Genomic DNA, 27635 nt, shown 5'->3' on the forward strand with positions numbered 1-27635 from the left:
GACTTCCACCTGCCAGGGAACACCTGTGACACCAGGTAGCTGGGTGGAGGGCGGCCCCGAACCTCCCCCACACAGTCAACCGTGTTCCGGAATTCTGAGTGTGGGGAGGTTCCGTCTTCTATCTGCAGCACCCGGGATCTCTTAGGAGCCCTTCGAGTGTCTTCCCAGAGTCCCTCCCTTTGCGGGTTGCCGGGGAAAGGAGGGGGTTTTGCTGGAAACGCAGGTAGCATCTAGTGCCTCCCCATGGACAGGGGAGGTAATTAGCGGACTTCCCCCTGCCAGGGAACACCTGTGACACCAGGCAGCTGCGTGGAGGGCGGCCCCGAACCTCCCCCACACAGTCAACCGTGTTCCGGAATTCTGAGTGTGGCGAGGTTCCGTCTTCTGTCTGCAGCACCCGGGATCTCTTAGGAGCCCTTCGAGTGTCTTCCCAGAGTCCCTCTCTGTGCGGGTTGGCGGGGAAAGGAGGGGGTTGTGCTGGAAACGCAGGTAGCATCTAGTGCCTCCCCATGGACAGGGGAGGTAATTAGCGGACTTCCACCTGCCAGGGAACACCTGTGACACAAGGCAGCTGCGTGGAGGGCGGCCCCGAACCTCCCCCACACAGTCATCCGTGTTCCGGAATTCTGAGTGTGGGGAGGTTCCGTCTTCTGTCTGCAGCACCCGGGATCTCCTAGGAGCCATTCGAGTGTCTTCCCAGAGTCCCTCCCTGTGCGGGCTGCCGGGGAAAGGAGGGGGTTGTGCTTGAAACGCAGGTAGCATCTAGTGCCTCCCCATGGACAGGGGAGGTAATTAGCGGACTTCCACCTGCCAGGGAACATCTGTGACACCAGGCAGCTGCGTGGAGGGCGGCCCTGAACCTCACTCACACAGTCACACGTGTTCCGGAATTCTGAGTGTGGGGAGGTTCTGTCTTCTGTCTGCAGCACCCGGGATCTCCTAGGAGCCATTCGATTGTCTTCCCAGAGTCCCTCCCTGTGCGGGCTGCCGGGGAAAGAGCGGGTTGTGCTGGAAACGCAGGTTGAATCTAGTACCTCCCCATGGACAGGGGAGGTAATTAGCGGACTTCCACCTGCCAGGGAACACCTGTGACACCAGGCAGCTGCGTGGAAGGCGGCCCGGACCTCACCCACACAGTCAACCGTGTTCCGGAATTCTGAGTGTGGGGAGGTTCCGTCTTCTGTCTGCAGCACCCGGGATCTCCTAGGAGCCCTTCGAGTGTCTTCCCAGAGTCCCTCCCTGTGCGGGTTGCCAGGGAAAGGAGGGGGTTGTGCTGGAAACGCAGGTAGCATCTAGTGCCTCCCCATGGACAGGGGAGGTAATTAGCGGAATTCCACCTGCCAGGGAACACCTGTGACACAAGGCAGCTGCGTGGAGGGCCGCCCCGAACCTCCCCCACACAGTCAACCGTGTTCCGGAATTCTGAGTGTGGGGAGGTTCCGTCTTCTTTCTGCAGCCCCCGGGATCTCCTAGGAACCCTTCCAGTGTCTTCCCCGAATCCCTCACACTGCGGGCTGCTGGGGAAAGGCGGGGGTTTGGCTGGAAACTTAGGTAGCATCTAGTGCCTCCCCATGGACAGGGGAGGTAATTAGCGGACTTCCCCCTGCCAGGGAACAACTGTGACACCAGGAAGCTGCGTGGAGTGCGGCCCTGAACTTCACCCACACAGTCACACTTGTTCCGGAATTCTGAGTGTGGGGAGGTTCCGTCTTCTGTCTGCAGCACCCGGGTTCTCCTAGGAGCCTTTCGAGTGTCTTCCCCCAGTCCCTCACTGTGCGGGCTGCCGGGGAAAGGCGGGGGTTGGGCTGGAAAAGCAGGTAGCATCTTGTGCCTCCCCATGGACAAGGGAGGTAATTAGCGGACTTCCCCCTGCCAGGGAACAACTGTGACACCAGGAAGCTGCGTGGAGTGCGGCCCTGAACCTCACCCACACAGTCAGCCGTGTTCCGGAATTCTGAGGGTGGGGAGGTTCCGTCTTCTGTCTGCAGCACCCGGGATCTCTTAGGAGCCCTTCGAGTGTCTTCCCAGAGTCCCTCCCTGTGCGGGTTGCCGGGGAAAGGAGGGGGTTGTGCTGGAAACGCAGGTAGCATCTAGTGCCTCCCCATGGACAGGGGAGGTAATTAGCGGACTTCCACCTGCCAGGGAACACCTGTGACACAAGGCAGCTGCGTGGAGGGCGGCCCCGAACCTCCCCCACACAGTCATCCGTGTTCCGGAATTCTGAGTGTGGGGAGGTTCCGTCTTCTGTCTGCAGCACCCGGGATCTCCTAGGAGCCATTCGAGTGTCTTCCCAGAGTCCCTCCCTGTGCCGGCTGCCGGGGAAAGGAGGGGGTTGTGCTGGAAACGCAGGTAGCATCTAGTGCCTCCCCATGGACAAGGGAGGTAATTAGCGGACTTCCACCTGCCAGGGAACACCTGTGACACCAGGCAGCTGCGTGGAGGGCGGCCCTGAACCTCACCCACACAGTAACACGTGTTCCGGAATTCTGAGTGAGGGGAGGTTCCGTCTTCTGTCTGCAGCACCCGGGTTCTCCTAGGAGCCCTTCGAGTGTCTTCCCAGAGTCCCTCACTTTGCGGGCTGCCGGGTAAAGGCGGGGGTTGGGCTGGAAAATCAGGTAGCATCTTCTGCCTCCCCATGAACAAGGGAGGTAATTAGCGGACTTCCCCCTGCCAGGGAACACTTGTGACACCAGGCAGCTGCGTGGAGGGCGGCCCCGAACCTCCCCCACACAGTCAGCCGTGTTCCGGAATTCTGAGTGTGGGGAGGTTCCGTCTTCGGTCTGCAGCACCCGGGATCTCCTAGGAGCCCTTCGAGAGTCTTCCCCGAGTCCCTCCCTGTGCGGGCTGCCGGGGAAAGGCGGGGGTTGGGCTGGAAAAGCAGGTAGCATCTAGTGCATCCCCATGGACAAGGGAGGTAATTAGCGGACTTCCACCTGCCAGGGAACACCTGTGACACCAGGCAGCTGCGTGGAAGGCGGCCCTGAACCTCACCCACACAGTCACATGTGTTCCGGAATTCTGAGTGTGGGGAGGTTCCGTCTTCTGTCTGCAGCACCCGGGATCTCCTAGGAGCCATTCGAGTGTCTTCCCAGAGTCCCTCCCTGTGCGGGCTGCCGGGGAAAGGAGGGGGTTTTGCTGGAAACGCAGGTAGCATCTAGTGCCTCCCCATGGACAGGGGAGGTAATTAGCGGACTTCCACCTGCCAGGGAACACCTGTGACACCAGGCAGCTGCGTGGAGTGCGGCCACGAACCTCACCCACACAGTCAACCGTGTTCCGGAATTCTGAGTGTGGGGAGGTTCCGTCTTCTGTCTGCAGAACCCGGGATCTCCTAGGAGCCATTTGAGTGTCTTCCCAGAGTCCCTCCCTGTGCGGGTTGCCGGGGAAAGGAGGGGGTTGTGCTGGAAACGCAGGTAGCATCTAGTGCCTCCCCATGGACAGGGGAGGTAATTAGCGGACTTCCACCTGCCAGGGAACATCTGTGACACCAGGCAGCTGCGTGGAGGGCGGCCCTGAACCTCACTCACACAGTCACACGTGTTCCGGAATTCTGAGTGTGGGGAGGTTCCGTCTTCTGTCTGCAGCACCCGGGATCTCCTAGGAGCCATTCGATTGTCTTCCCAGAGTCCCTCCCTGTGCGGGCTGCCGGGGAAAGAGCGGGTTGTGCTGGAAACGCAGGTTGAATCTAGTACCTCCCCATGGACAGGGGAGGTAATTAGCGGACTTCCACCTGCCAGGGAACACCTGTGACACCAGGCAGCTGCGTGGAGGGCGGCCCCGAACCTCACCCACACAGTCAACCGTGTTCCGGAATTCTGAGTGTGGGGAGGTTCCGTCTTCTGTCTGCAGCACCCGGGATCTCCTAGGAGCCCTTCGAGTGTCTTCCCAGAGTCCCTCCCTGTGCGGGTTGCCAGGGAAAGGAGGGGGTTGTGCTGGAAAAGCAGGTAGCATCTAGTGCCTCCCCATGGACAGGGGAGGTAATTAGCGGACTTCCACCTGCCAGGGAACACCTGTGACACAAGGCAGCTGCGTGGAGGGCCGCCCCGAACCTCCCCCACACAGTCAACCGTGTTCCGGATATCTGAGTGTGGGGAGGTTCCGTCTTCTTTCTGCAGCCCCCGGGATCTCCTAGGAACCCTTCGAGTGTCTTCCCCGAATCCCTCCCACTGCGGGCTGCTGGGGAAAGGCGGGGGTTTGGCTGGAAACTTAGGTAGCATCTAGTGCCTCCCCATGGACAGGGGAGGTAATTAGCGGACTTCCCCCTGCCAGGGAACAACTGTGACACCAGGAAGCTGCGTGGAGTGCGGCCCTGAACTTCACCCACACAGTCACACTTGTTCCGGAATTCTGAGTGTGGGGAGGTTCCGTCTTCTGTCTGCAGCACCCGGGTTCTCCTAGGAGCCTTTCGAGTGTCTTCCCCCAGTCCCTCACTGTGCGGGCTGCCGGGGAAAGGCGGGGGTTGGGCTGGAAAAGCAGGTAGCATCTTGTGCCTCCCCATGGACAAGGGAGGTAATTAGCGGACTTCCCCCTGCCAGGGAACAACTGTGACACCAGGAAGCTGCGTGGAGTGCGGCCCTGAACCTCACCCACACAGTCAGCCGTGTTCCTGAATTCTGAGTGTGGGGAGGTTCCGTCTTCTGTCTGCAGCACCCGGGATCTCTTAGGAGCCCTTCGAGTGTCTTCCCAGAGTCCCTCCCTGTGCGGGTTGCCGGGGAAAGGAGGGGGTTGTGCTGGAAACGCAGGTAGCATCTAGTGCCTCCCCATGGACAGGGGAGGTAATTAGCGGACTTCCACCTGCCAGGGAACACCTGTGACACAAGGCAGCTGCGTGGAGGGCGGCCCCGAACCTCCCCCACACAGTCATCCGTGTTCCGGAATTCTGAGTGTGGGGAGGTTCCGTCTTCTGTCTGCAGCACCCGGGATCTCCTAGGAGCCATTCGAGTGTCTTCCCAGAGTCCCTCCCTGTGCCGGCTGCCGGGGAAAGGAGGGGGTTGTGCTGGAAACGCAGGTAGCATCTAGTGCCTCCCCATGGACAAGGGAGGTAATTAGCGGACTTCCACCTGCCAGGGAACACCTGTGACACCAGGCAGCTGCGTGGAGGGCGGCCCTGAACCTCACCCACACAGTAACACGTGTTCCGGAATTCTGAGTGAGGGGAGGTTCCGTCTTCTGTCTGCAGCACCCGGGTTCTCCTAGGAGCCCTTCGAGTGTCTTCCCAGAGTCCCTCACTTTGCGGGCTGCCGGGTAAAGGCGGGGGTTGGGCTGGAAAATCAGGTAGCATCTTCTGCCTCCCCATGAACAAGGGAGGTAATTAGCGGACTTCCCCCTGCCAGGGAACACTTGTGACACCAGGCAGCTGCGTGGAGGGCGGCCCCGAACCTCCCCCACACAGTCAGCCGTGTTCCGGAATTCTGAGTGTGGGGAGGTTCCGTCTTCGGTCTGCAGCACCCGGGATCTCCTAGGAGCCCTTCGAGAGTCTTCCCCGAGTCCCTCCCTGTGCGGGCTGCCGGGGAAAGGCGGGGGTTGGGCTGGAAAAGCAGGTAGCATCTAGTGCATCCCCATGGACAAGGGAGGTAATTAGCGGACTTCCACCTGCCAGGGAACACCTGTGACACCAGGCAGCTGCGTGGAAGGCGGCCCTGAACCTCACCCACACAGTCACATGTGTTCCGGAATTCTGAGTGTGGGGAGGTTCCGTCTTCTGTCTGCAGCACCCGGGATCTCCTAGGAGCCATTCGAGTGTCTTCCCAGAGTCCCTCCCTGTGCGGGTTGCCGGGGAAAGGAGGGGGTTTTGCTGGAAACGCAGGTAGCATCTAGTGCCTCCCCATGGACAGGGGAGGTAATTAGCGGACTTCCACCTGCCAGGGAACACCTGTGACACCAGGCAGCTGCGTGGAGTGCGGCCACGAACCTCACCCACACAGTCAACCGTGTTCCGGAATTCTGAGTGTGGGGAGGTTCCGTCTTCTGTCTGCAGAACCCGGGATCTCCTAGGAGCCATTTGAGTGTCTTCCCAGAGTCCCTCCCTGTGCGGGTTGCCGGGGAAAGGAGGGGGTTGTGCTGGAAACGCAGGTAGCATCTAGTGCCTCCCCATGGACAGGGGAGGTAATTAGCGGACTTCCACCTGCCAGGGAACATCTGTGACACCAGGCAGCTGCGTGGAGGGCGGCCCTGAACCTCACTCACACAGTCACACGTGTTCCGGAATTCTGAGTGTGGGGAGGTTCCGTCTTCTGTCTGCAGCACCCGGGATCTCCTAGGAGCCATTCGATTGTCTTCCCAGAGTCCCTCCCTGTGCGGGCTGCCGGGGAAAGAGCGGGTTGTGCTGGAAACGCAGGTTGAATCTAGTACCTCCCCATGGACAGGGGAGGTAATTAGCGGACTTCCACCTGCCAGGGAACACCTGTGACACCAGGCAGCTGCGTGGAGGGCGGCCCCGAACCTCACCCACACAGTCAACCGTGTTCCGGAATTCTGAGTGTGGGGAGGTTCCGTCTTCTGTCTGCAGCACCCGGGATCTCCTAGGAGCCCTTCGAGTGTCTTCCCAGAGTCCCTCCCTGTGCGGGTTGCCAGGGAAAGGAGGGGGTTGTGCTGGAAAAGCAGGTAGCATCTAGTGCCTCCCCATGGACAGGGGAGGTAATTAGCGGACTTCCACCTGCCAGGGAACACCTGTGACACAAGGCAGCTGCGTGGAGGGCCGCCCCGAACCTCCCCCACACAGTCAACCGTGTTCCGGATATCTGAGTGTGGGGAGGTTCCGTCTTCTTTCTGCAGCCCCCGGGATCTCCTAGGAACCCTTCGAGTGTCTTCCCCGAATCCCTCCCACTGCGGGCTGCTGGGGAAAGGCGGGGGTTTGGCTGGAAACTTAGGTAGCATCTAGTGCCTCCCCATGGACAGGGGAGGTAATTAGCGGACTTCCCCCTGCCAGGGAACAACTGTGACACCAGGAAGCTGCGTGGAGTGCGGCCCTGAACTTCACCCACACAGTCACACTTGTTCCGGAATTCTGAGTGTGGGGAGGTTCCGTCTTCTGTCTGCAGCACCCGGGTTCTCCTAGGAGCCTTTCGAGTGTCTTCCCCCAGTCCCTCACTGTGCGGGCTGCCGGGGAAAGGCGGGGGTTGGGCTGGAAAAGCAGGTAGCATCTTGTGCCTCCCCATGGACAAGGGAGGTAATTAGCGGACTTCCCCCTGCCAGGGAACAACTGTGACACCAGGAAGCTGCGTGGAGTGCGGCCCTGAACCTCACCCACACAGTCAGCCGTGTTCCTGAATTCTGAGGGTGGGGAGGTTCCGTCTTCTGTCTGCAGCACCCGGGATCTCTTAGGAGCCCTTCGAGTGTCTTCCCAGAGTCCCTCCCTGTGCGGGTTGCCGGGGAAAGGAGGGGGTTGTGCTGGAAACGCAGGTAGCATCTAGTGTCTCCCCATGGACAGGGGAGGTAATTAGCGGACTTCCACCTGCCAGGGAACACCTGTGACACAAGGCAGCTGCGTGGAGGGCGGCCCCGAACCTCCCCCACACAGTCATCCGTGTTCCGGAATTCTGAGTGTGGGGAGGTTCCGTCTTCTGTCTGCAGCACCCGGGATCTCCTAGGAGCCATTCGAGTGTCTTCCCAGAGTCCCTCCCTGTGCGGTCTGCCGGGGAAAGGAGGGGGTTGTGCTGGAAACGCAGGTAGCATCTAGTGCCTCCCCATGGACAGGGGAGGTAATTAGCGGACTTCCACCTGCCAGGGAACACCTGTGACACCAGGCAGCTGCGTGGAGGGCGGCCCTGAACCTCACCCACACAGTAACACGTGTTCCGGAATTCTGAGTGAGGGGAGGTTCCGTCTTCTGTCTGCAGCACCCGGGTTCTCCTAGGAGCCCTTCGAGTGTCTTCCCAGAGTCCCTCACTGTGCGGGCTGCCGGGTAAAGGCGGGGGTTGGGCTGGAAAAGCAGGTAGCATCTTCTGCCTCCCCATGAACAAGGGAGGTAATTAGCGGACTTCCCCCTGCCAGGGAACACTTGTGACACCAGGCAGCTGCGTGGAGGGCGGCCCCGAACCTCCCCCACACAGTCAGCCGTGTTCCGGAATTCTGAGTGTGGGGAGGTTCCGTCTTCGGTCTGCAGCACCCGGGATCTCCTAGGAGCCCTTCGAGAGTCTTCCCCGAGTCCCTCCCTGTGCGGGCTGCCGGGTAAAGGCGGGGGTTGGGCTGGAAAAGCAGGTAGCATCTAGTGCATCCCCATGGACAAGGGAGGTAATTAGCGGACTTCCACCTGCCAGGGAACACCTGTGACACCAGGCAGCTGCGTGGAAGGCGGCCCTGAACCTCACCCACACAGTCACATGTGTTCCGGAATTCTGAGTGTGGGGAGGTTCCGTCTTCTGTCTGCAGCACCCGGGATCTCCTAGGAGCCATTCGAGTGTCTTCCCAGAGTCCCTCCCTGTGCGGGCTGCCGGGGAAAGGATGGGGTTTTGCTGGAAACGCAGGTAGCATCTAGTGCCTCCCCATGGACAGGGGAGGTATTTAGCGGACTTCCACCTGCCAGGGAACACCTGTGACACCAGGCAGCTGCGTGGAGTGCGGCCACGAACCTCACCCACACAGTCAACCGTGTTCCGGAATTCTGAGTGTGGGGAGGTTCCGTCTTCTGTCTGCAGCACCCGGGATCTCCTAGGAGCCATTCGAGTGTCTTCCCAGAGTCCCTCCCTGTGCGGGTTGCCGGGGAAAGGAGGGGGTTGTGCTGGAAACGCAGGTAGCATCTAGTGCCTCCCCATGGACAGGGGAGGTAATTAGCGGAATTCCACCTGCCAGGGAACACCTGTGACACCAGGTAGCTGCGTGGAGGGCGGCCCCGAACCTCCCCCACACAGTCATCCGTGTTCCGGAATTCTGAGTGTGGGGAGGTTCCGTCTTCTGTCTGCAGCACCCGGGATCTCCTAGGAGCCCTTCGAGGGTATTCCCCGAATCCCTCCCACTGCGGGCTGCCGGGGAAAGGAGGGGGTTGTGCTGGAAACGCAGGTAGCATCCAGTGCCTCCCCATGGACAGGGGAGGTAATTAGCGGACTTCCACCTGCCAGGGAACACCTGTGACACCAGGCAGCTGCGTGGAGTGCGGCCACGAACCTCACCCACACAGTCAACCGTGTTCCGGAATTCTGAGTGTGGGGAGGTTCCGTCTTCTGTCTGCAGCACCCGGGATCTCCTAGGAGCCCTTCGAGTTTCTTCCCAGAGTCCCTCCCAGTGCGGGCTGCCGGGGAAAGGCGGGGGTTGGGCTGGAAAAGCAGGTTGCATCTTGTGCCTCCCCATGGACAAGGGAGGTAATTAGCGGACTTCCCCCTGCCAGGGAACACCTGTGACACCAGGCAGCTGCGTGGAGGGCGGCCCCGAACCTCCCCCACACAGTCAACCGTGTTCCGGAATTCTGAGTGTGGGGAGGTTCCGTCTTCTGTCTGCAGCACCCGGGATCTCCTAGGAGCCATTCGAGTGTCTTCCCAGAGTCCCTCCCTGTGCGGGATGCCGGGGAAAGAGCGGGTTGTGCTGGAAACGCAGGTTGAATCTAGTGCCTCCCCATGGACAGGGGAGGTAATTAGCGGAGTTCCACCTGCCAGGGAACACCTGTGACACCAGGCAGCTGCGTGGAGGGCGGCCCCGAACCTCACCCACACAGTCAACCGTGTTCCGGAATTCTGAGTGTGGGGAGGTTCCGTCTTCTGTCTGCAGCACCCGGGATCTCCTAGGAGCCCTTCGAGTGTCTTCCCAGAGTCCCTCCCTGTGCGGGTTGCCAGGGAAAGGAGGGGGTTGTGCTGGAAACGCAGGTAGCATCTAGTGCCTCCCCATGGACAGGGGAGGTAATTAGCGGACTTCCACCTGCCAGGGAACACCTGTGACACCAGGTAGCTGGGTGGAGGGCGGCCCCGAACCTCCCCCACACAGTCAACCGTGTTCCGGAATTCTGAGTGTGGGGAGGTTCCGTCTTCTATCTGCAGCACCCGGGATCTCTTAGGAGCCCTTCGAGTGTCTTCCCAGAGTCCCTCCCTTTGCGGGTTGCCGGGGAAAGGAGGGGTTTTGCTGGAAACGCAGGTAGCATCTAGTGCCTCCCCATGGACAGGGGAGGTAATTAGCGGACTTCCACCTGCCAGGGAACACCTGTGACAAAAGGCAGCTGCGTGGAAGGCGGCCCTGAACCTCACCCACACAGTCACATGTGTTCCGGAATTCTGAGTGTGGGGAGGTTCCGCCTTCTGTCTGCAGCACCCGGGATCTCCTAGGAGCCATTCGAGTGTCTTCCCAGAGTCCCTCCCTGTGCGGGCTGCCGGGTAAAGGAGGGGGTTTTGCTGGAAACGCAGGTAGCATCTAGTGCCTCCCCATGGACAGGGGAGGTAATTAGCGGACTTCCACCTGCCAGGGAACACCTGTGACACCAGGCAGCTGCGTGGAGTGCGGCCACGAACCTCACCCACACAGTCAACCGTGTTCCGGAATTCTGAGTGTGGGGAGGTTCCGTCTTCTGTCTGCAGCACCCGGGATTTCCTAGGAGCCATTCGAGTGTCTTCCCAGAGTCCCTCCCTATGCGGGTTGCCGGGGAAAGAAGGGGGTTGTGCTGGAAACGCAGGTAGCATCTAGTGCCTCCCCATGGACAGGGGATGTAATTAGCGGAATTCCACCTGCCAGGGAACACCTGTGAAACCAGGTAGCTGCGTGGAGGGCGCCCCCGAACCTCCCGCACACAGTCATCCGTGTTCCGGAATTCTGAGTGTGGGGAGGTTCCGTCTTCTGTCTGCAGCACCCGGGATCTTCTAGGAGCCCTTCGAGGGTCTTCCCCGAATCCCTCCCACTGCGGGCTGCCGGGGAAAGGAGGGGGTTGTGCTGGAAACGCAGGTAGCATCCAGTGCCTCCCCATGGACAGGGGAGGTAATTAGCGGACTTCCACCTGCCAGGGAACACCTGTGACACCAGGCAGCTGCGTGGAGGGCGGCCCTGAACCTCACCCACACAGTCACACGTGTTCCGGAATTCTGAGAGTGGGGAGGTTCCGTCTTCTGTCTGCAGCACCCGGGTTCTCCTAGGAGCCCTTCGAGTGTCTTCCCAGAGTCCCTCCCTGTGCGGGCTGCCGGGGAAAGGCGGGGGTTGGGCTGGAAAAGCAGGTTGCATCTTGTGCCTCCCCATGGACAAGGGAGGTAATTAGCGGACTTCCCCCTGCCAGGGAACACGTGTGACACCAGGCAGCTGCGTGGAGGGCGGCCCCGAACCTCCCCCACACAGTCAACCGTGTTCCGGAATTCTGAGTGTGGCGAGGTTCCGTCTTCTGTCTGCAGCACCCGGGATCTCTTAGGAGCCCTTCGAGTGTCTTCCCAGAGTCCCTCCCTGTGCGGGTTGCCGGGGAAAGGAGGGGGTTGTGCTGGAAACGCAGGTAGCATCTAGTGCCTCCCCATGGACAGGGGAGGTAATTAGCGGACTTCCACCTGCCAGGGAACACCTGTGACCCAAGGCAGCTGCGTGGAGGGCGGCAACGAACCTCCCCCACACAGTCAACCGTGTTCCGGAATTCTGAGTGTGGGGAGGTTCCGTCTTCTGTCTGCAGCACCCGGGATCTCCTAGGAGCCATTCGAGTGTCTTCCCAGAGTCCCTCCCTGTGCGGGATGCCGGGGAAAGAGCGGGTTGTGCTGGAAACGCAGGTTGAATCTAGTGCCTCCCCATGGACAGGGGAGGTAATTAGCGGAGTTCCACCTGCCAGGGAACACCTGTGACACCAGGCAGCTGCGTGGAGGGCGGCCCCGAACCTCACCCACACAGTCAACCGTGTTCCGGAATTCTGAGTGTGGGGAGGTTCCGTCTTCTGTCTGCAGCACCCGGGATCTCCTAGGAGCCCTTCGAGTGTCTTCCCAGAGTCCCTCCCTTTGCGGGTTGCCAGGGAAAGGAGGGGGTTGTGCTGGAAACGCAGGTAGCATCTAGTGCCTCCCCATGGACAGGGGAGGTAATTAGCGGACTTCGACCTGCCAGGGAACACCTGTGACACAAGGCAGCTGCGTGGAGGGCGGCCCCGAACCTCCCCCACACAGTCAGCCGTGTTCCGGAATTCTGAGTGTGGGGAGGTTCCGTCTTCGGTCTGCAGCACCCGGGATCTCCTAGGAGCCCTTCGAGAGTCTTCCCCGAGTCCCTCCCTGTGCGGGCTGCCGGGGAAAGGCGGGGGTTGGGCTGGAAACGCAGGTAGCATCTAGTGCATCCCCATGGACAAGGGAGGTAATTAGCGGACTTCCACCTGCCAGGGAACACCTGTGACAAAAGGTAGCTGGGTGGAGGGCGGCCCCGAACCTCCCCCACACAGTCAACCGTGTTCCGGAATTCTGAGTGTGGGGAGGTTCCGTCTTATATCTGCAGCACCCGGGATCTCTTAGGAGCCCTTCGAGTGTCTTCCAAGAGTCCCTCCCTTTGCGGGTTGCCGGGGAAAGGAGGGGGTTTTGCTGGAAACGCAGGTAGCATCTAGTGCCTCCCCATGGACAGGGGAGGTAATTAGCGGACTTCCACCTGCCAGGGAACACCTGTGACAAAAGGCAGCTGCGTGGAAGGCGGCCCTGAACCTCACCCACACAGTCACATGTGTTCCGGAATTCTGAGTGTGGGGAGGTTCCGCCTTCTGTCTGCAGCACCCGGGATCTCCTAGGAGCCATTCGAGTGTCTTCCCAGAGTCCCTCACTGTGCGGGCTGCCGGGGAAAGGAGGGGGTTTTGCTGGAAACGCAGGTAGCATCTAGTGCCTCCCCATGGACAGGGGAGGTAATTAGCGGACTTCCACCTGCCAGGGAACACCTGTGACACCAGGCAGCTGCGTGGAGTGCGGCCACGAACCTCACCCACACAGTCAACCGTGTTCCGGAATTCTGAGTGTGGGGAGGTTCAGTCTTCTGTCTGCAGCACCCGGGATCTCCTAGGAGCCATTCGAGTGTCTTCCCAGAGTCCCTCCCTGTGCGGGTTGCCGGGGAAAGAAGGGGGTTGTGCTGGAAACGCAGGTAGCATCTAGTGCCTCCCCATGGACAGGGGATGTAATTAGCGGAATTCCACCTGCCAGGGAACACCTGTGAAACCAGGTAGCTGCGTGGAGGGCGGCCCCGAACCTCCCCCACACAGTCATCCGTGTTCCGGAATTCTGAGTGTGGGGAGGTTCCGTCTTCTGTCTGCAGCACCCGGGATCTTCTAGGAGCCCTTCGAGGGTCTTCCCCGAATCCCTCCCACTGCGGGCTGCCGGGGAAAGGAGGGGGTTGTGCTGGAAACGCAGGTAGCATCCAGTGCCTCCCCATGGACAGGGGAGGTAATTAGCGGACTTCCACCTGCCAATGAACACCTGTGACACAAGGCAGCTGCGTGGAGGGCGGCCCCGAACCTCCCCCACACAGTCATCCGTGTTCCGGAATTCTGAGTGTGGGGAGGTTCCGTCTTCTGTCTGCAGCACCCGGGATCTCCTAGGAGCCATTCGAGTGTCTTCCCAGAGTCCCTCCCTGTGCGGGCTGCCGGGGAAAGGAGGGGGTTGTGCTGGAAACGCAGGTAGCATCTAGTGCCTCCCCATGGACAGGGGAGGTAATTAGCGGACTTCCACCTGCCAGGGAACACCTGTGACACCAGGCAGCCTCGTGGAGGGCGGCCCTGAACCTCACTCACACAGTCACACGTGTTCCGGAATTCTGAGTGTGGGGAGGTTCCGTCTTCTGTCTGCAGCACCCGGGATCTCCTAGGAGCCATTCGAGTGTCTTCCCAGAGTCCCACCCTGTGCGGGCTGCCGGGGAAAGAGCGGGTTGTGCTGGAAACGCAGGTTGAATCTAGTACCTCCCCATGGACAGGGGAGGTAATTAGCGGACTTCCACCTGCCAGGGAACACCTGTGACACCAGGCAGCTGCGTGGAGGGCGGCCCCGAACCTCACCCACACAGTCAACCGTGTTCCGGAATTCTGAGTGTGGGGAGGTTCCGTCTTCTGTCTGCAGCACCCGGGATCTCCTAGGAGCCCTTCGAGTGTCTTCCCAGAGTCCCTCCCTGTGCGGGTTGCCAGGGAAATGAGGGGGTTGTGCTGGAAACGCAGGTAGCATCTAGTGCCTCCCCATGGACAGGGGAGGTAATTAGCGGACTTCCACCTGCCAGGGAACACCTGTGACACAAGGCAGCTGCGTGGAGGGCCGCCCCGTACCTCCCCCACACAGTCAACCGTGTTCCGGAATTCTGAGTGTGGGGAGGTTCCGTCTTCTTTCTGCAGCCCCCGGGATTTCCTAGGAACCCTTCGAGTGTCTTCCCCGAATCCCTCCCACTGCGGGCTGCTGGGGAAAGGCGGGGGTTGGGCTGGAAACTTAGGTAGCATCTAGTGCCTCCCCATGGACAGGGGAGGTAATTAGCGGACTTCCCCCTGCCAGGGAACAACTGTGACACCAGGAAGCTGCGTGGAGTGCGGCCCTGAACTTCACCAACACAGTCACACTTGTTCCGGAATTCTGAGTGTGGGGAGGTTCCGTCTTCTGTCTGCAACACCCGGGTTCTCCTAGGAGCCTTTCGAGTGTCTTCCCCCAGTCCCTCACTGTGCGGGCTGCCGGGGAAAGGCGGGGGTTGGGCTGGAAAAGCAGGTAGCATCTTGTGCCTCCCCATGGACAAGGGAGGTAATTAGCGGACTTCCCCCTGCCAGGGAACAACTGTGACACCAGGAAGCTGCGTGGAGTGCGGCCCTGAACCTCACCCACACAGTCAGCCGTGTTCCGGAATTCTGAGGGTGGGGAGGTTCCGTCTTCTGTCTGCAGCACCCGGGATCTCTTAGGAGCCCTTCGAGTGTCTTCCCAGAGTCCCTCCCTGTGCGGGTTGCCGGGGAAAGTAGGGGGTTGTGCTGGAAACGCAGGTAGCATCTAGTGCCTCCCCATGGACAGGGGAGGTAATTAGCGGACTTCCACCTGCCAGGGAACACCTGTGACACAAGGCAGCTGCGTGGAGGGCGGCCCCGAACCTCCCCCACACAGTCATCCGTGTTCCGGAATTCTGAGTGTGGGGAGGTTCCGTCTTCTGTCTGCAGCACCCGGGATCTCCTAGGAGCCATTCGAGTGTCTTCCCAGAGTCCCTCCCTGTGCGGGCTGCCGGGGAAAGGAGGGGGTTGTGCTGGAAACGCAGGTAGCATCTAGTGCCTCCCCATGGACAGGGGAGGTAATTAGCGGACTTCCACCTGCCAGGGAACACCTGTGACACCAGGCAGCTGCGTGGAGGGCGGCCCTGAACCTCACCCACACAGTAACACGTGTTCCGGAATTCTGAGTGAGGGGAGGTTCCGTCTTCTGTCTGCAGCACCCGGGTTCTCCTAGGAGCCCTTCGAGTGTCTTCCCAGAGTCCCTCACTGTGCGGGCTGCCGGGTAATGGCGGGGGTTGGGCTGGAAATGCAGGTAGCATCTTCTGCCTCCCCATGGACAAGGGAGGTAATTAGCGGACTTCCCCCTGCCAGGGAACACTTGTGACACCAGGCAGCTGCGTGGAGGGCGGCCCCGAACCTCCCCCACACAGTCAGCCGTGTTCCGGAATTCTGAGTGTGGGGAGGTTCCGTCTTCGGTCTGCAGCACCCGGGATCTCCTAGGAGCCCTTCGAGAGTCTTCCCCGAGTCCCTCCCTGTGCGGGCTGCCGGGGAAAGGCGGGGTTTGGGCTGGAAAAGCAGGTAGCATCTAGTGCATCCCCATGGACAAGGGAGGTAATTAGCGGACTTCCACCTGCCAGGGAACACCTGTGACACCAGGCAGCTGCGTGGAAGGCGGCCCTGAACCTCACCCACACAGTCACATGTGTTCCGGAATTCTGAGTGTGGGGAGGTTCCGTCTTCTGTCTGCAGCACCCGGGATCTCCTAGGAGCCATTCGAGTGTCTTCCCAGAGTCCCTCCCTGTGCGGGCTGCCGGGGAAAGGAGGGGGTTTTGCTGGAAACGCAGGTAGCATCTAGTGCCTCCCCATGGACAGGGGAGGTAATTAGCGGACTTCCACCTGCCAGGGAACACCTGTGACACCAGGCAGCTGCGTGGAGTGCGGCCACGAACCTCACCCACACAGTCAACCGTGTTCCGGAATTCTGAGTGTGGGGAGGTTCCGTCTTCTGTCTGCAGCACCCGGGATCTCCTAGGAGCCATTCGAGTGTCTTCCCAGAGTCCCTCCCTGTGCGGGTTGCCGGGGAAAGGAGGGGGTTGTGCTGGAAACGCAGGTAGCATCTAGTGCCTCCCCATGGACAGGGGAGGTAATTAGCGGAATTCCACCTGCCAGGGAACACCTGTGACACCAGGTAGCTGCGTGGAGGGCGGCCCCGAACCTCCCCCACACAGTCATCCGTGTTCCGGAATTCTGAGTGTGGGGAGGTTCCGTCTTCTGTCTGCAGCACCCGGGATCTCCTAGGAGCCCTTCGAGGGTATTCCCCGAATCCCTCCCACTGCGGGCTGCCGGGGAAAGGAGGGGGTTGTGCTGGAAACGCAGGTAGCATCCAGTGCCTCCCCATGGACAGGGGAGGTAATTAGCGGACTTCCACCTGCCAGGGAACACCTGTGACACAAGGCAGCTGCGTGGAGGGCGGCCCCGAACCTCCCCCACACAGTCAGCCGTGTTCCGGAATTCTGAGTGTGGGGAGGTTCCGTCTTCTGTCTGCAGCACCCGGGATCTCCTAGGAGCCATTCGAGTGTCTTCCCAGAGTCCCTCCCACTGCGGGCTGCCGGGGAAAGGAGGGGGTTGTGCTGGAAACGCAGGTAGCATTCAGTGCCTCCCCATGGACAGGGGAGGTAATTAGCGGACTTCCACCTGCCAGGGAACACCTGTGACACAAGGCAGCTGCGTGGAGGGCGGCCCCGAACCTCCCCCACACAGTCAGCCGTGTTCCGGAATTCTGAGTGTGGGGAGGTTCCGTCTTCTGTCTGCAGCACCCGGGATCTCCTAGGAGCCCTTCGAGGGTATTCCCCGAATCCCTCCCACTGCGGGCTGCCGGGGAAAGGAGGGGGTTGTGCTGGAAACGCAGGTTGAATCTAGTGCCTCCCCATGGACAGGGGAGGTAATTAGCGGACTTCCACCTGCCAGGGAACACCTGTGACACCAGGCAGCTGCGTGGAGGGCGGCCCCGAACCTCACCCACACAGTCAACCGTGTTCCGGAATTCTGAGTGTGGGGAGGTTCCGTCTTCTGTCTGCAGCACCCGGGATCTCCTAGGAGCCCTTCGAGTGTCTTCCCAGAGTCCCTCCCTGTGCGGGTTGCCAGGGAAAGGAGGGGGTTGTGCTGGAAACGCAGGTAGCATCTAGTGCCTCCCCATGGACAGGGGAGGTAATTAGCGGACTTCCACCTGCCAGGGAACACCTGTGACACAAGGCAGCTGCGTGGAGGGCCGCCACGAACCTCCCCCACACAGTCAACCGTGTTCCGGAATTCTGAGTGTGGGGAGGTTCCGTCTTCTTTCTGCAGCACCCGGGATCTCCTAGGAGCCCTTCGAGTGTCTTCCCCGAATCCCTCCCACTGCGGGCTGCTGGGGAAAGGCGAGGGTTGGGCTGGAAACTTAGGTAGCATCTAGTGCCTCCCCATGGACAGGGGAGGTAATTAGCGGACTTCCCCCTGCCAGGGAACAACTGTGACACCAGGAAGCTGCGTGGAGTGCGGCCCTGAACTTCACCCACACAGTCACACTTGTTCCGGAATTCTGAGGGTGGGGAGGTTCCGTCTTCTGTCTGCAGCACCCGGGATCTCTTAGGAGCCCTTCGAGTGTCTTCCCAGAATCCCTCCCTGTGCGGGTTGCCGGGGAAAGGAGGGGGTTGTGCTGGAAACGCAGGTAGCATCTAGTGCCTCCCCATGGACAGGGGAGGTAATTAGCGGACTTCCACCTGCCAGGGAACACCTGTGACACCAGGCAGCTGCGTGGAGGGCGGCCCCGAACCTCCCCCACACAGTCAACCGTGTTCCGGAATTCTGAGTGTGGGGAGGTTCCGTCTTCTGTCTGCAGCACCCAGGATCTCTTAGGAGCCTTTCGAGTGTCTTCCCAGAGTCCCTCCATGTGCGGGTTGCCGGGGAATGGAGGGGGTTGTGCTGGAAACGCAGGTAGCATCTAGTGCCTCCCCATGGACAGGGGAGGTAATTAGCGGATTTCCACCTTCCAGGGAACACCTGTGACACAAGGCAGCTGCGTGGAGGGCGGCCCCGATCCTCCCCCACACAGTCATCCGTGTTCCGGAATTCTGAGTGTGGGGAGGTTCCGTCTTCTGTCTGCAGCACCCGGGATCTCCTAGGAGCCATTCGAGTGTCTTCCCAGAGTCCCTCCCTGTGCGGGCTGCCGGGGAAAGGAGGGGGTTGTGCTGGAAACGCAGGTAGCATCTAGTGCCTCCCCATGGACAGGGGAGGTAATTAGCGGACTTCCAACTGCCAGGGAACACCTGTGACACCAGGCAGCTGCGTGGAGGGCGGCCCCGAACCTCACCCACACAGTAACACGTGTTCCGGAATTCTGAGTGTGGGGAGGTTCCGTCTTCTGTCTGCAGCACCCGGGATCTCCTAGGAGCCCTTCGAGGGTCTTCCCCGAATCCCTCCCACTGCGGGCTGCCGGGGAAAGGTGGGGGTTGTGCTGGAAACGCAGGTAGCATCCAGTGCCTCCCCATGGACAGGGGAGGTAATTAGCGGACTTCCACCTGCCAGGGAACACCTGTGACACCAGGCAGCTGCGTGGAGGGCGGCCCTGAACCTCACCCACACAGTCACACGTGTTCCGGAATTCTGAGTGTGGGGAGGTTCCGTCTTCTGTCTGCAGCACCCGGGTTCTCCTAGGAGCCCTTCGAGTGTCTTCCCAGAGTCCCTCCCTGTGCGGGCTGCCGGGGAAAGGCGGGGGTTGGGCTGGAAAAGCAGGTTGCATCTTGTGCCTCCCCATGGACAAGGGAGGTAATTAGCGGACTTCCCCCTGCCAGGGAACACCTGTGACACCAGGCAGCTGCGTGGAGGGCGGCCCCGAACCTCCCCCACACAGTCAACCGTGTTCCGGAATTCTGAGTGTGGGGAGGTTCCGTCTTCTGTCTGCAGCACCCGGGATCTCTTAGGAGCCCTTCGAGTGTCTTCCCAGAGTCCCTCCCTGTGCGGGTTGCCGGGGAAAGGAGGGGGTTGTGCTGGAAACCCAGGTAGCATCTAGTGCCTCCCCATGGACAGGGGAGGTAATTAGCGGACTTCCACCTGCCAGGGTACACCTGTGACACAAGGCAGCTGCGTGGAGGGCGGCCCCGAACCTCCCCCACACAGTCATCCGTGTTCTGGAATTCTGAGTGTGGGGAGGTTCCGTCTTCTGTCTGCAGCACCCGGGATCTCCTAGGAGCCATTCGAGTGTCTTCCCAGAGTCCCTCCCTGTGCGGGCTGCCGGGGAAAGGAGGGGGTTGTGCTGGAAACGCAGGTAGCATCTAGTGCCTCCCCATGGACAGGGGAGGTAATTAGCGGACTTCCACCTGCCAGGGAACACCTGTGACACCAGGCAGCTGCGTGGAGGGCGGCCCTGAACCTCACTCACACAGTCACACGTGTTCCGGAATTCTGAGTGTGGGGAGGTTCCGTCTTCTGTCTGCAGCACCCGGGATCTCCTAGGAGCCATTCGAGTGTCTTCCCAGAGTCCCTCCCTGTGCGGGTTGCCGGGGAAAGGAGGGGGTTGTGCTGGAAACGCAGGTAGCATCTAGTGCCTCCCCATGGACAGGGGAGGTAATTAGCGGAATTCCACCTGCCAGGGAACACCTGTGACACCAGGTAGCTGCGTGGAGGGCGGCCCCGAACCTCCCCCACACAGTCATCCGTGTTCCGGAATTCTGAGTGTGGGGAGGTTCCGTCTTCTGTCTGCAGCACCCGGGATCTCCTAGGAGCCCTTCGAGGGTATTCCCCGAATCCCTCCCACTGCGGGCTGCCGGGGAAAGGAGGGGGTTGTGCTGGAAACGCAGGTAGCATCCAGTGCCTCCCCATGGACAGGGGAGGTAATTAGCGGACTTCCACCTGCCAGGGAACACCTGTGACACAAGGCAGCTGCGTGGAGGGCGGCCCCGAACCTCCCCCACACAGTCAGCCGTGTTCCGGAATTCTGAGTGTGGGGAGGTTCCGTCTTCTGTCTGCAGCACCCGGGATCTCCTAGGAGCCATTCGAGTGTCTTCCCAGAGTCCCTCCCACTGCGGGCTGCCGGGGAAAGGAGGGGGTTGTGCTGGAAACGCAGGTAGCATTCAGTGCCTCCCCATGGACAGGGGAGGTAATTAGCGGACTTCCACCTGCCAGGGAACACCTGTGACACAAGGCAGCTGCGTGGAGGGCGGCCCCGAACCTCCCCCACACAGTCAGCCGTGTTCCGGAATTCTGAGTGTGGGGAGGTTCCGTCTTCTGTCTGCAGCACCCGGGATCTCCTAGGAGCCCTTCGAGGGTATTCCCCGAATCCCTCCCACTGCGGGCTGCCGGGGAAAGGAGGGGGTTGTGCTGGAAACGCAGGTTGAATCTAGTGCCTCCCCATGGCCAAGGGAGGTAATTAGCGGACTTCCACCTGCCAGGGAACACCTGTGACACCAGGCAGCTGCGTGGAGGGCGGCCCCGAACCTCACCCACACAGTCAACCGTGTTCCGGAATTCTGAGTGTGGGGAGGTTCCGTCTTCTGTCTGCAGCACCCGGGATCTCCTAGGAGCCCTTCGAGTGTCTTCCCAGAGTCCCTCCCTGTGCGGGTTGCCAGGGAAAGGAGGTGGTTGTGCTGGAAACGCAGGTAGCATCTAGTGCTTCCCCATGGACAGGGGAGGTAATTAGCGGACTTCCACCTGCCAGGGAACACCTGTGACACAAGGCAGCTTCGTGGAGGGCCGCCACGAACCTCCCCCACACAGTCAACCGTGTTCCGGAATTCTGAGTGTGGGGAGGTTCCGTCTTCTTTCTGCAGCACCCGGGATCTCCTAGGAGCCCTTCGAGTGTCTTCCCCGAATCCCTCCCACTGCGGGCTGCTGGGGAAAGGCGAGGGTTGGGCTGGAAACTTAGGTAGCATCTAGTGCCTCCCCATGGACAGGGGAGGTAATTAGCGGACTTCCCCCTGCCAGGGAACAACTGTGACACCAGGAAGCTGCGTGGAGTGCGGCCCTGAACTTCACCCACTCAGTCACACTTGTTCCGGAATTCTGAGGGTGGGGAGGTTCCGTCTTCTGTCTGCAGCACCCGGGATCTCTTAGGAGCCCTTCGAGTGTCTTCCCAGAGTCCCTCCCTGTGCGGGTTGCCGGGGAAAGGAGGGGGTTGTGCTGGAAACGCAGGTAGCATCTAGTGCCTCCCCATGGACAGGGGAGGTAATTAGCGGACTTCCACCTGCCAGGGAACACCTGTGACACCAGGCAGCTGCGTGGAGGGCGGCCCCGAACCTCCCCCACACAGTCAACCGTGTTCCGGAATTCTGAGTGTGGGGAGGTTCCGTCTTCTGTCTGCAGCACCCAGGATCTCTTAGGAGCCCTTCGAGTGTCTTCCCAGAGTCCCTCCATGTGCGGGTTGCCGGGGAATGGAGGGGGTTGTGCTGGAAACGCAGGTAGCATCTAGTGCCTCCCCATGGACAGGGGAGGTAATTAGCGGACTTCCACCTTCCAGGGAACACCTGTGACACAAGGCAGCTGCGTGGAGGGCGGCCCCGAACCTCCCCCACACAGTCATCCGTGTTCCGGAATTCTGAGTGTGGGGAGGTTCCGTCTTCTGTCTGCAGCACCCGGGATCTCCTAGGAGCCATTCGAGTGTCTTCCCAGAGTCCCTCCCTGTGCGGGCTGCCGGGGAAAGGAGGGGGTTGTGCTGGAAACGCAGGTAGCATCTAGTGCCTCCCCATGGACAGGGGAGGTAATTAGCGGACTTCCACCTGCCAGGGAACACCTGTGACACCAGGCAGCTGCGTGGAGGGCGGCCCTGAACCTCACCCACACAGTCACACGTGTTCCGGAATTCTGAGTGTGGGGAGGTTCCGTCTTCTGTCTGCAGCACCCGGGTTCTCCTAGGAGCCCTTCGAGTGTCTTCCCAGAGTCCCTCCCTGTGCGGGCTGCCGGGGAAAGGCGGGGGATGGGCTGGAAAAGCAGGTTGCATCTTGTGCCTCCCCATGGACAAGGGAGGTAATTAGCGGACTTCCCCCTGCCAGGGAACACCTGTGACACCAGGCAGCTGCGTGGAGGGCGGCCCCGAACCTCCCCCACACAGTCAACCGTGTTCCGGAATTCTGAGTGTGGGGAGGTTCCGTCTTCTGTCTGCAGCACCCGGGATCTCTTAGGAGCCCTTCGAGTGTCTTCCCAGAGTCCCTCCCTGTGCTGGTTGCCGGGGAAAGGAGGGGGTTGTGCTGGAAACGCAGGTAGCATCTAGTGCCTCCCCATGGACAGGGGAGGTAATTAGCGGACTTCCACCTGCCAGGGTACACCTGTGACACAAGGCAGCTGCGTGGAGGGCGGCCCCGAACCTCCCCCACACAGTCATCCGTGTTCTGGAATTCTGAGTGTGGGGAGGTTCCGTCTTCTGTCTGCAGCACCCGGGATCTCCTAGGAGCCATTCGAGTGTCTTCCCAGAGTCCCTCCCTGTGCGGGCTGCCGGGGAAAGGAGGGGGTTGTGCTGGAAACGCAGGTAGCATCTAGTGCCTCCCCATGGACAGGGGAGGTAATTAGCGGACTTCCACCTGCCAGGGAACACCTGTGACACCAGGCAGCTGCGTGGAGGGCGGCCCTGAACCTCACTCACACAGTCACACGTGTTCCGGAATTCTGAGTGTGGGGAGGTTCCGTCTTCTGTCTGCAGCACCCGGGATCTCTTAGGAGCCCTTCGAGTGTGTTCCCAGAGTCCCTCCCTGTGCGGGTTGCCTGGGGAAAGGAGGGGGTTTTGCTGGAAAAGCAGGTAGCATCTAGTGCCTCCCCATGGACAGGGGAGGTAATTAGCGGACTTCCACCTGCCAGGGAACACCTGTGACACCAGGCAGCTGCGTGGAGGGCGGCCCTGAACCTCACCCACACAGTCAACCGTGTTCCGGAATTCTGAGTGTGGGGAGGTTCCGTCTTCTGTCTGCAGCACCCGGGATCTCCTAGGAGCCCTTCGAGTGTCTTCCCAGAGTCCCTCCCTGTGCGGGTTGCCGGGGAAAGGAGGGGGTTGTGCTGGAAACGCAGGTAGCATCTAGTGCCTCCCCATGGACAGGGGAGGTAATTAGCGGACTTCCACCTGCCAGGGAACACCTGTGACACCAGGCAGCTGCGTGGAGGGCGGCCCCGAACCTCCCCCACACAGTCAGCCGTGTTCCGGAATTCTGAGTGTGGGGAGGTTCCGTCTTCTGTCTGCAGCACCCGGGATCTCCTAGGAGCCATTCGAGTGTCTTCCCAGAGTCCCTCCCTGTGCGGGCTGCCGGGGAAAGGAGGGGGTTGTGCTGGAAACGCAGGTAGCATCTAGTGCCTCCCCATGGACAGGGGAGGTAATTAGCCGACTTCCACCTGCCAGGGAACACCTGTGACACCAGGCAGTTGCGTGGAGGGCGGCCCTGAACCTCACCCACACAGTCACACGTGTTCCGGAATTCTGAGTGTGGGGAGGTTCCGTCTTCTGTCTGCAGCACCCGGGATCTCCTAGGAGCCATTCGAGTGTCTTCCCAGAGTCCCTCCCTGTGAGGGCTGCCGGGGAAAGGAGGGGGTGGTGCTGGAAACGCAGGTAGCATCTAGTGCCTCCCCATGGACAGGGGAGGTAATTAGCGGACTTCCACCTGCCAGGGAACACCTGTGACACCAGGCAGCTGCGTGGAGGGCGGCCCCGAACTTCACCCACACAGTCAACCGTGTTCCGGAATTCTGAGTGTGGGGAGGTTCCGTCTTCTGTCTGCAGCACCCGGGATCTCCTAGGAGCCCTTCGAGTTTCTTCCCAGAGTCCCTCCCTGTGCGGGTTGCCGGGGAAAGGACGGGGTTGTGCTGGAAACGCAGGTAGCATCTAGTGCCTCCCCATGGACAGGGGAGGTAATTAGCGGACTTCCACCTGCCAGGGAACACCTGTGACACCAGGCAGCTGCGTGGAGGGCGGCCCCGAACCTCCCCCACACAGTCATCCGTGTTCCGGAATTCTGAGTGTGGGGAGGTTCCGTCTTCTGTCTGCAGCACCCGGGAGCTCCTAGGAGCCATTCGAGAGTCTTCCCAGAGTCCCTCCCTGTGCGGGATGCCGGGGAAAGGAGGGGGTTGTGCTGGAAACGCAGGTAGCATCTAGTGCCTCCCCATGGACATGGGAGGTAATTAGCGGACTTCAACCTGCCAGGGAACACCTGTGACACCAGGCAGCTGCGTGGAGGGCGACCCTGAACCTCACCCACACAGTCACACGTGTTCCGGAATTCTGAGTGTGGGGAGGTTCCGTCTTCTGTCTGCAGCACCCGGGTTCTACTAGGAGCCCTTCGAGTGTCTTCCCAGAGTCCCTCCCTGTGCGGGCTGACGGGGAAATGCGGGGGTTGGGCTGGAAAAGCAGGTTGCATCTTGTGCCTCCCCATGGACAAGGGAGGTAATTAGCGGACTTCCCCCTGCCAGGGAACACTTGTGACACCAGGCAGCTGCGTGGAGGGCGGCCCCGAACCTCACCCACACAGTCACACGTGTTCCGGAATTCTGAGTGTGGGGAGGTTCCGTCTTCTGTCTGCAGCACCCGGGATCTCCTAGGAGCCCTTCGAGTGTCTTCCCAGAGTCCCTCCCTGTGCGGGCTGCCGGGGAAAGGAGGGGGTTGTGCTGGAAACGCAGGTAGCATCTAGTGCCTCCCCATGGACAGGGGAGGTAATTAGCGGACTTCCACCTGCCAGGGAACACCTGTGACACCAGGCAGCTGCGTGAAGGGCGGCCCTGAACCTCACCCACACAGTCACATGTGTTCCGGAATTCTGAGTGTGGGGAGGTTCCGTCTTCTTTCTGCAGCACCCGGGATCTCCTAGGAGCCCTTCGAGTGTCTTCCCCGAATCCCTCCCACTGCGGGCTGCTGGGGAAAGGCGAGGGTTGGGCTGGAAACTTAGGTAGCATCTAGTGCCTCCCCATGGACAGGGGAGGTAATTAGCGGACTTCCCCCTGCCAGGGAACAACTGTGACACCAGGAAGCTGCGTGGAGTGCGGCCCTGAACTTCACCCACTCAGTCACACTTGTTCCGGAATTCTGAGGGTGGGGAGGTTCCGTCTTCTGTCTGCAGCACCCGGGATCTCTTAGGAGCCCTTCGAGTGTCTTCCCAGAGTCCCTCCCTGTGCGGGTTGCCGGGGAAAGGAGGGGGTTGTGCTGGAAACGCAGGTAGCATCTAGTGCCTCCCCATGGACAGGGGAGGTAATTAGCGGACTTCCACCTGCCAGGGAACACCTGTGACACCAGGCAGCTGCGTGGAGGGCGGCCCCGAACCTCCCCCACACAGTCAACCGTGTTCCGGAATTCTGAGTGTGGGGAGGTTCCGTCTTCTGTCTGCAGCACCCAGGATCTCTTAGGAGCCCTTCGAGTGTCTTCCCAGAGTCCCTCCATGTGCGGGTTGCCGGGGAATGGAGGGGGTTGTGCTGGAAACGCAGGTAGCATCTAGTGCCTCCCCATGGACAGGGGAGGTAATTAGCGGACTTCCACCTTCCAGGGAACACCTGTGACACAAGGCAGCTGCGTGGAGGGCGGCCCCGAACCTCCCCCACACAGTCATCCGTGTTCCGGAATTCTGAGTGTGGGGAGGTTCCGTCTTCTGTCTGCAGCACCCGGGATCTCCTAGGAGCCATTCGAGTGTCTTCCCAGAGTCCCTCCCTGTGCGGGCTGCCGGGGAAAGGAGGGGGTTGTGCTGGAAACGCAGGTAGCATCTAGTGCCTCCCCATGGACAGGGGAGGTAATTAGCGGACTTCCACCTGCCAGGGAACACCTGTGACACCAGGCAGCTGCGTGGAGGGCGGCCCTGAACCTCACCCACACAGTCACACGTGTTCCGGAATTCTGAGTGTGGGGAGGTTCCGTCTTCTGTCTGCAGCACCCGGGTTCTCCTAGGAGCCCTTCGAGTGTCTTCCCAGAGTCCCTCCCTGTGCGGGCTGCCGGGGAAAGGCGGGGGATGGGCTGGAAAAGCAGGTTGCATCTTGTGCCTCCCCATGGACAAGGGAGGTAATTAGCGGACTTCCCCCTGCCAGGGAACACCTGTGACACCAGGCAGCTGCGTGGAGGGCGGCCCCGAACCTCCCCCACACAGTCAACCGTGTTCCGGAATTCTGAGTGTGGGGAGGTTCCGTCTTCTGTCTGCAGCACCCGGGATCTCTTAGGAGCCCTTCGAGTGTGTTCCCAGAGTCCCTCCCTGTGCGGGTTGCCTGGGGAAAGGAGGGGGTTTTGCTGGAAAAGCAGGTAGCATCTAGTGCCTCCCCATGGACAGGGGAGGTAATTAGCGGACTTCCACCTGCCAGGGAACACCTGTGACACCAGGCAGCTGCGTGGAGGGCGGCCCTGAACCTCACCCACACAGTCAACCGTGTTCCGGAATTCTGAGTGTGGGGAGGTTCCGTCTTCTGTCTGCAGCACCCGGGATCTCCTAGGAGCCCTTCGAGTGTCTTCCCAGAGTCCCTCCCTGTGCGGGTTGCCGGGGAAAGGAGGGGGTTGTGCTGGAAACGCAGGTAGCATCTAGTGCCTCCCCATGGACAGGGGAGGTAATTAGCGGACTTCCACCTGCCAGGGAACACCTGTGACACCAGGCAGCTGCGTGGAGGGCGGCCCCGAACCTCCCCCACACAGTCAGCCGTGTTCCGGAATTCTGAGTGTGGGGAGGTTCCGTCTTCTGTCTGCAGCACCCGGGATCTCCTAGGAGCCATTCGAGTGTCTTCCCAGAGTCCCTCCCTGTGCGGGCTGCCGGGGAAAGGAGGGGGTTGTGCTGGAAACGCAGGTAGCATCTAGTGCCTCCCCATGGACAGGGGAGGTAATTAGCCGACTTCCACCTGCCAGGGAACACCTGTGACACCAGGCAGTTGCGTGGAGGGCGGCCCTGAACCTCACCCACACAGTCACACGTGTTCCGGAATTCTGAGTGTGGGGAGGTTCCGTCTTCTGTCTGCAGCACCCGGGATCTCCTAGGAGCCATTCGAGTGTCTTCCCAGAGTCCCTCCCTGTGAGGGCTGCCGGGGAAAGGAGGGGGTGGTGCTGGAAACGCAGGTAGCATCTAGTGCCTCCCCATGGACAGGGGAGGTAATTAGCGGACTTCCACCTGCCAGGGAACACCTGTGACACCAGGCAGCTGCGTGGAGGGCGGCCCCGAACTTCACCCACACAGTCAACCGTGTTCCGGAATTCTGAGTGTGGGGAGGTTCCGTCTTCTGTCTGCAGCACCCGGGATCTCCTAGGAGCCCTTCGAGTTTCTTCCCAGAGTCCCTCCCTGTGCGGGTTGCCGGGGAAAGGACGGGGTTGTGCTGGAAACGCAGGTAGCATCTAGTGCCTCCCCATGGACAGGGGAGGTAATTAGCGGACTTCCACCTGCCAGGGAACACCTGTGACACCAGGCAGCTGCGTGGAGGGCGGCCCCGAACCTCCCCCACACAGTCATCCGTGTTCCGGAATTCTGAGTGTGGGGAGGTTCCGTCTTCTGTCTGCAGCACCCGGGAGCTCCTAGGAGCCATTCGAGAGTCTTCCCAGAGTCCCTCCCTGTGCGGGATGCCGGGGAAAGGAGGGGGTTGTGCTGGAAACGCAGGTAGCATCTAGTGCCTCCCC

The sequence above is a fragment of the Camelus bactrianus genome, unplaced genomic scaffold, assembly GCF_048773025.1.
Source record: "Camelus bactrianus isolate YW-2024 breed Bactrian camel unplaced genomic scaffold, ASM4877302v1 HiC_scaffold_43, whole genome shotgun sequence".
NCBI classification, from domain to species: Eukaryota; Metazoa; Chordata; class Mammalia; order Artiodactyla; family Camelidae; genus Camelus; species Camelus bactrianus.